The sequence below is a fragment of the Petaurus breviceps genome, unplaced genomic scaffold, assembly GCF_028583685.1.
Source record: "Petaurus breviceps papuanus isolate PSGF00001 unplaced genomic scaffold, PetGlider_PUasm1.0 90740, whole genome shotgun sequence".
NCBI lineage: Eukaryota > Metazoa > Chordata > Mammalia > Diprotodontia > Petauridae > Petaurus > Petaurus breviceps.
The window spans coordinates 2,964,357-2,972,798 of NW_027187330.1; the positions used below are offsets into that span (position 1 = coordinate 2,964,357).

General features: G+C 45.8%; 1 protein-coding gene and 1 long non-coding RNA gene across 8 annotated transcripts in view; one reads left to right on the forward strand and one right to left on the reverse strand.

Moving 5' to 3' along the window:
- Nucleotides 1-7,648, reverse strand: part of LOC138145534 (uncharacterized) — a 14,610-nt gene extending 6,962 nt beyond the window's left edge. The window contains exon 1 of one of the 2 annotated variants that reach the window (XR_011164243.1): nt 7,521-7,648. This is a non-coding gene — a long non-coding RNA (uncharacterized lncRNA). The remainder of the gene's footprint in view (nt 1-7,520) is intronic. The other variant, XR_011164244.1, reaches the window with a different exon arrangement.
- Nucleotides 7,590-8,442, forward strand: part of R3HCC1L (R3H domain and coiled-coil containing 1 like) — a 120,822-nt gene continuing 119,969 nt past the window's right edge. For all 6 annotated transcript variants that reach the window (XM_069067158.1, XM_069067159.1, XM_069067156.1 and 3 more), the window contains exon 1: nt 7,590-7,704. The gene's annotated coding sequence lies outside the window, so the exon portion shown is untranslated. The remainder of the gene's footprint in view (nt 7,705-8,442) is intronic.

The window sequence follows — 8,442 nt, forward strand, 5'->3', positions numbered from 1 at the left end:
AGAGAGAGAGAGAGAGAGAGAGAGAGAGAGAGAGAGAGAGAGAGAGACTGGTAAGGTCCCAGCCCAAGCTCCACTTGATGGCTATATTTTGGGCCCTCCAGACTTAGAGTGAATGTCAATGGCAACAGTTTCTCTTTGGAACCCCAGAGGATCTTCCCCTCCCAGTTCGATTTTTTTTTTTCTAATTAAAGGAACCATGCTTTGACTCACTTCTTAAAGAGGCCTATTCCTATTCACTGAATGGAAAACTCTAAATGAGTATGTAAAAAGGCCTTAGCCTAAAAGGGCCAGGGTCTCCTATTGCATCCTGGGTCATCTCCGGTCATCCTGATGAATATCTGGTCCCTGGACCCAGATGGCTCTGGAGGAGAAAGTGAGACTGGTGACCTTGCACTGCCTTCCCTTATTTAAATCAAAGTCAACTGAAAGTCATGTCATCATTTCCCTGATGCCATGGTCCCCTTTAAAATCGAAGGACAAAACACAACACTTTAGCCCAGGGAGGTAAGTGATAAGATTTTATCCTTACAGTTGGGAAAACTGAAGCAGATAGAGGTTAAGTGCTTTGCCCAAGGTCACTCAGCTAGTAAGTGGCTGGATTTGAATGCAGGTCTTCTGGATTTCAGTCTTAGAGCTCTATATACTACGATTCCCAGTTGCCTAGTTGAATATGACCTCACTTGACTCAATACATACATACATACATACATACAATTTTCCTATTATTTATCCCTTGCCCAGTTCTTCATGAAGAAGCAGGTTTTGGATTCCTGATATCAGGTCCAAGCAGGTTTCTGTAGCACCCTACTGCCTTGGTTTTGGTTTTTAAAAAAATCTTTTTTAATAGCCTATTCCTGGTTGAAATGTAGCATTTTCATTGCTGCTCTTTCTTGGTTACATTGAAAAGGACCTTCTTGGTTTTCTCTTTCTGGTGAAGGATGGTGAACAGCAGGGACAAAGATCTGGGCTCAGGAGAGTGATTCTGTACTCAGAGTTTCCCTGGGAGAGGAGATAAAGACAAAGGGCCCCAGGGCTGGAGTCTAGGACGTTGGAACTACTTGTTGGGTAGAAAAACTTTGGATAGCAGACACACTTTTTCCCTTTATACTGCCATCTTGGAGGAAACACAAGCATGAGTCCTGGCTCTAGTGTGTTGGTTTGCCCCCTCCCAGTTGATTTCAAACTATCCTAAGCAAACGTCTGTATTATTTATATCATCTGGGGACTCCTTCCTTCTACTGCTGTTTGGGGAGGGAGGGATGGTATGGAAAATATTAGTGACAAAGAATTGAATTTCCCTCCCAGGACCAGGTTTGGTTCTCAGATTCATAGACTCAAGGATCAATGTCACTGGATGGGAACTTAAGAGGTGTAATGAATAGCACAGTGAGGCTGGAGTCAGGAAGACCCAAATTTAAATCTGACCTCAGAAGCTTATTAGCTGTGTAACTCTGGGCAAGTCATTGAAACTTGGTTTAACTTACAGTTTTTTCCTTCTGTAAAATGGGGATAATAATAGCATCCCCCTCCCAGGGCTGTTGTGTTTGCAAAGTGCTTAGTACAGTGTCTGGCAAATAGTAAGTGTTTATATAAATGTTAGCTATTTATTTTGCAGCCAGGTCAGGGATCACTAAGTGCTAGACATTGAACTTCAGGTCTGCTCTGGAACCTCTATGGGGGAAGGCAAGGAGAAGGAACAAGCATTTATTAAGCACTTACTATTTACCAGGCATAGTGCTAGGCTCCCAACAGCTTCTCCTAGCCTCCCAATCTCCAGTTCTGTGAAACCTCCTTGAATCTGTTTTTCAAGTCTGTCTCAGAAGCTCCTGGCCCTGCCTGAACAGGGCTCTTTAAAGGTCAGCTGAAGTCTCTACCACCTCCCAATATGATCTCATTTGATGGTATGACCTCATAAGACTGTTACAGAAATGGTTCAACCACACGTACTTTCCTCCCATTTTCTTCCCCCTCCTTCTCTGAGAAATCAGAGAAGGGAACATGGTGTGATAGAAAAAACGAAAACAAAAAACCAGAGTTAGAATAATAAATAGTAGCCATTTACACCGCACCTTTTGTTCATAACAACCTGATAAGGTAGAAAATACAGTTATTATCCCCATTTTACAGAGGCTCAGAAATGAAATGACTTGCTCATAGATACCCAGTTAGCAAGTGCCCAAAACTGCATCTAAACTCACTTCTTCCTGACTCTGTCCGAGTAGGGCAGGAGGGCATTAGCCTCACCAGAAAATCTTGATACTATTTCTAGACCTGTTACTTACTAACTGTGCGACCTTAGGAAAAATCATTTAGTTTTTCTGAGCCTCACTTTTCTCATCTGTAAAATGGGAATAACAACTGTCTCACAAGGTTGGGGTCAAATGAGGAAATGTAGGCAAAGTGCTCTGTACCCATAAAACCTCCTATTAGCATTAATTCATAATATTATTTGGTACTCCTGAGGTTTTCCTCCAGCAGAGGGACCTAGGAGTTTAGAGTTAGATCTAATTTCCTCTAGAAGTCTTCCCTGCAAGTAAATAGGGAATTGTTTCCCTCTTCTAAAACAAAACACCACCAACTGTAGTTTTAACTTGGAGGCTGCAGGCAGGAACATAACCTAGGAAGGAGAAGGAAAAGGAAGCACAGTCCTGAGGTGGGAATCTGCAGATGAGGTAGGAGTCACATATGGAATCAATGCTCCCCTAACCTTCACCTGCAACAAGTACTAACTCCATTAAATGAGGTAGGGGAGGGGCAGCTAGGTGGCACAGTGAACAGAGCACTGGCCCTGGAGTCAGGAGGACCCGAGTTCAAATCCGAACCTCAGACACTGTAATAGGAATGGGACTTAACACTTATAGCTGTGTTACCTTGGGCAAGTCACTTAACCCCAATTGCCCTGCCTTCCCCCCTCCAAAAAGACAAAAAAAGAAAAGAAATAGAGGATAGCATGGCTGTCATAGGAGCCTATCTATAGAAGACCTTAGATTTAGAGCTGGGAGAGACCTCAAAGACCATTGACTTCAACTCCCAACCCCACTTTACAGATGACAAACTTGAAATCCAGAGTTTGGATGACCTGCCCAGTGTGACAAGTTCTAACTAGTAACAGAAGCACAATTTGAAGATTTGAATTTGGGTCCTCTGACTTCAAACTCAAAACTTTCTATTGTACCATGTTATCTTTGTCACATGCCTGTCCATTGTAACATTTGCTCTTTATGTTTGTTTTTAGGGGAGGCAATGAGGGTTAAGTGACTTGCCCAGGGTCACACAGCTACTAAGTGTCTGAGACTAGATTTGTATTCTGGTCCTCCTGACTCCTAGGTGGGTATTCTATCCCCTTGGACGCTTAGCTGCCCCAACGTTAACTGTTTTTAAAGTGTATTTTTCAGTTCTGAGGATAGGTTTTTCCAAACTCCCACCATCTTCCCCTTCCTGCACCTCCCTCTCCCCTCCAAAAACAAAATAAAACAAACAAAAAAAAACCCTTTCCTTGGAATCGGATATGACCACAGAAAACACAGAGCACAGTACTGGAGGAAAATAAAATAAGGCCAGATCCAGGGACCTGGGTCAGTTTGGGGTACTTGATGCCATCCTGGGGTTCATGGTGTGGGCCAATGTGCTCATCAGCTGCTCTGCCTGAAATCACCTGTGATTAGTACTTCTTGTCCACAGTGGGGTGTTGGGGGCAGGGGGCAGAACAGCAGTCATTTTGAGACTAATGAGCACAGCTCTAAATATCAAATTTCCTCTTCAGTTTGTCTGACACAATAAAAAACCATCCACTCCCCACCCCTAACCCTCACCCCAGTGTAAGCTGTGCTCCTGGGGGCATGGAGCTAGCTACCTGTGGAAGTCAAGGTACCTTAATGCAGTTTTACTTAATGAGTGATGGAAGCCAAACATCGACTCAGTTAAAATGATTTAGGGCTGGAAAGCATCATAGGGTTCCCTTATTGGGCTAAAATCATGACGTTGAATTTGAATTCTAAATTGCCCTTTCACCACCTCCCTTTTTTTAAGTCCTTCCTTCAAGGCTCAATGCTGTCTCAATGTACTGCCTGCTCCATATAACCACTGATAATCCTGTTGTAAGTTCTCTCTCTCCCTCTCTCTCTCCTCTGTGTCCCTTCTTCTCTTCTCTCTGTCTCTCTCTCTCTCCCTTCAAATTTCTCATAATACTTTCCCAAGACCTCTTCATTATACTTACCACACTTGTATCATAACTACTTGTATGTAAGTCCATTTTTTTTCTATTAGATTGTAAACACTTTGAAAACTGCATTTGTGTTGTATCCAGCTTTCTGTCTGGAATATCTCATCCAGTACTTGAACATAGTGAGGGCTTTGAATTGTTGAACTGAAATGAAATTGAATTGGGAGGTCTGGTAAAGGAGCATGGGAAAAATATGGAGCAGTGAAGCCAGGAATGCCCATCAAGCATTGATAGAGGGGAAAAAAGGAGATGCTTGTGTATTATCCAGTCAAAATTTGAACTGAAGTTTGATGGATAGTAGGATTTTTAATAGTTTTATAGTTTGATCTTTTCTCTTTACCTAAGGAGCTTAGTGCAGAACATTTTTGTTTAGTCTTGTCTAACTCTTTGTGACCCCTTTAGGGTTTTCTTGGCAAAGATACTGGAGTAGTTTGCTATTTCCTTCTCCAGCTCATTTTACAGATGAGGAAACTGAGGTAAACAGGGTTAAGTGATTTGCCCAAGGTCACACAGCTGGTAATGTCTGAGGCTAGATTTGAAAGCAGGAAGAGAAGTCTTCTGACTCTAAGCCTAGCTTTCTATCCGCTGTGCCACCTAGCTGCCCTTATACAGAATAGTGGCTATAATATTTATGTTTTAAAAATTTAAATATTTTACCTCTTTTCTTTTTAAGGGACAAGGCTTTTGGATGTAGAGCTACTTCTTCATTTGACCATAAAAGTCTTAAGAACAAGGCACTGGTTTTTGCCTTTGTCTGTTATCCACAAAGCCTGGCTTGTTCACTTGAACTGACTTTTCTCCATCTCCTTTCCCACACCCCCTGTAAGGTATGAGTATAATTGAAGATATGTCCTCCAATCCTAGGTCACTGAAGCCTACTGCCCCAGAATTCCACCTACCCATTATTTCTCCCTCTATACATAGACTTCTGGAAATAAACAGCAAAAGGGGGAAAAGGGGAGCATTTTTTTGTTTCTTTTGCAGAGCTGCCTCTGTAACAATGCAGAGTATACATTTTATTTTTATCCAACAGCTAAGAGCTGCAATGAGCCAGTCATTCCTTATTTACTGTTTCTTTTTTTATTCAGGGTCCTTTGGGTTTCATGGCCCCCTACGGTACTTTGTAAGGCACCAAGTACATTTTGGACACTGTATAAGAGTAATCTGCTCTAACAATAGTAATTGAGACAGCTGAGAAAGTCAAGGAAGCAGTGTCACCATTTTGAATTTAGCTTTTTTTTTATTGACAGACTGATTTGGGAGAGACAATGTGGCTCCATGTCTAAATAGCTGGCTGAGACTCTGAGGACTTGGGGTCTAGTCTCGGTGCAGAGTACCTCCAGATTCACTTAAGCTACTCTAGGCAAATAATTTTTTCCACTTGGACCTCACATCATCATGTGAAACCCCATTATTTACGATACCAAGCTATCTTTGAGGCATCTTATACAATATAATGAACAAGACAATGATGACAACATGGTATTTTGTACACAGTACTGTGGAAATGTTGGGTGACATGCTTTGGAACTTCTAAGGCAGCAGCTATAGGGCTGTGTATAGGGATCTGACTTCTCTCGCTGGGACCCACATTCTTAGCAGCCTTAATTTCAGGGAAATCTTGGGGTTCTGACCTCTGGTACAAATGACTTGTCAAATTCCTTCAGAACAACCATGCAGTGTATGCTCAAAGCAGGAGATTACACAAAGGATGTCTCTGTGTCTCTGGAAGAGAACTCAGCAGCCATTTAGTCCATTTTAAGAGGAGGAATCTGGGACTCAGGAAGGTTGTGACTGACCCAAGGTCACACTGGTTGTTCACATAAGAGACTGGATTTGAGACTAAGTCTAAATCTGGAGGAAGGAATCAAAAGGAAAGCAACCAGTATGGCAAAAGGCCTGGAGCTCATGCCCTACGACTTTTCTAAAGCACAGGTCTAAGTTAGTACTCTATTCAATAAATGCCATTGGCTTCCTATTAGCTCTAGGATCAAATATAGATTCCTCTATTTGCTATTTAAAACCCTTCTTAAACAGGACCAAACATACCTTTTCAGATTTTCCCCACATTACTCATTTCCCATCTTGTAGCCTTTCACAAACTGTCCCCATTCCTGGAATACCATCCTGCCTTACCTCTACCACTTAAAATTCCACTTCCTACAAGCATCACCAAAGACACCCCTTTTCCAGTTCTCCTCAGCTGTTGGTGCCTTTCCTGCTTCCCAGTATTAATAATCTCTTTATATATTTTGTGCGGCAGGATGCACCAGCAAACATGGACAAATCAGACCCATGCTTTTTTCAAACCTGTGATTTATGTAGACAATGTTAGCATTTCTTATAGCTTGTTAAGGCTTGCAAAGAGCTTTCAAATGTGACCCCTTTTCACCCTCATGACCACCCTGGGAGGTTGGTGTTATTAATATCCTCCTTTTACAGGTAAGGAAACTGAGGTAGACAGGTCAAGTGACTTGCCCAGCATCACCCAAACAGAAAGCATCTGAAGTGGAAGCCATAGTCGGGGACTCCCGTTGGATTACGGGTTAGACTATCAGGTTCTCTAACGTGTGAGATTTCTTGGGTGTCTATAAGAGGTTTTTGCCCCTACAGAGGGGAGTTCAAGAATAACCCACTTTTAGTTTGGTAACTATCCCAACACTCCATCCCGGGGTCTCTCCTCTCTATCTTATCCCGTCTCTGTCTCAGTGAGATAATGGATATAAAGCATTTTATGAACCTTAAAGCGTTATATAAATGGCACTTATAATTACTCTTTACCAGCCCCCCAGTCCCAAGATGACTTCGTTCCCGGAGTTCCAGCTGAATGCAAGTACTGTTTATAGAGCAATATAAACAACCCGGCTGGGGACAGGATGGGGGAGGGGACGCATGCACACATACTTTTAAGTTTAACCCACATGATTAACTATTTCTTTAGTTAATTAATGCAACAATAAATCAAGCTCCGATTGGAAGCGTTTGGGGATTACTGTGTGTAAATGACCAGGCAGAACAGGCACTCTCACAAGCCGGCGAGGGCCCACTCCCACCTTAGAGTCAATCAACAAACATTTATTAAGTGCCTACTATGTGCCAAGCTCCGCGCTAAGCGCTGGGGATGCAGAGAAAGATAGAAGACCGTCCCTGCTCTCAAGGAGTTCACAGTCAAATGCAAGAGACTATGTACAAACGAGACACGTCAAGGATAAGTAGGAGATAGGCAGAAGAGAGCGGGCACCCGCTGGTAAAGGATTCTTGTGGACTGCGGGATTTCAGCGGGAGGTTCCGGCCTCACCTAGGGTAGAGATCGCGGTTTCACCGCCTACTCCGCAGGACTACAATTCCCAGCAGGCTTCGAGGAGCTGAGGGGGCGGGGACAGGGCCGCGGCCTGGGTCCAGCGCGCGTGACAGCAGCGCGAGCGGAAGCGCGCGCCGGCGGAGGAGCCTACGGAAGCGGCGAAGATGGCTGGCGCCGCCGGGTAAATGCCCTGCCCCCCTCGACCCCACTTCCTCACCACCTCCCCCCCAGGAGGAGGGGGGCTCTCCTCCCTCTGTTTCGTCTCGTCTGGTCCCTTCCCGCCCGTGGCCGAAGCTCCGTTTTCCCCCTAAGGTCTCGGACCCGGCTTCCAGACTCCCCTCCCGCGAGGCTGAGGAGCGCTTTCCGCCTCACGTGATGCCGGGGCGGGAGGAGGCCCCGGGCGGAGGTTAAGGGAGAGGGCGGGAAGACGGAAGGAAAGAGGGCGGTGCCCGCCGCTCCTCTCTCCACCCCCACCCCTCTGCCCATCCCCTCAGGGCGTCGCGCTGCTGAGGCGCCGTTCCTTCGGCTCCTTCCCTTCTCCCTCCGGGCCTTCCCTGGCTGTGCGCCACTTTTGCCCGCCCGGACGGCGCCCCAGAAGGGACATTCCGGGCTTGGGTTGGCTTCCTTTCGGTCAGGAGGCCTCGTGCCCTGGGGGCGGGCAGCTCCTCCCCCGACCCCACCCATCCTCTCCTCCTTCCTCGCACTCCCCGCCCCGCCTCCCCCCTGCGCTCCCTTCCCCCCCACCCTCCTCCTCTGATCCCCCCACCCTCCTTCTCTGATCCCCCCTCCCCGGTCCGGCTGCGCTGGCGCTGCGCTCCCACCGAACTCTCCGCCGGTAGCAGGCGCAGCGCGGCCCTTGGCTTCTCAGGCGCCCCAGGCTGCTGGCCGAGGCTGGGGAGGCCGGAGAATGTCGGGGCTG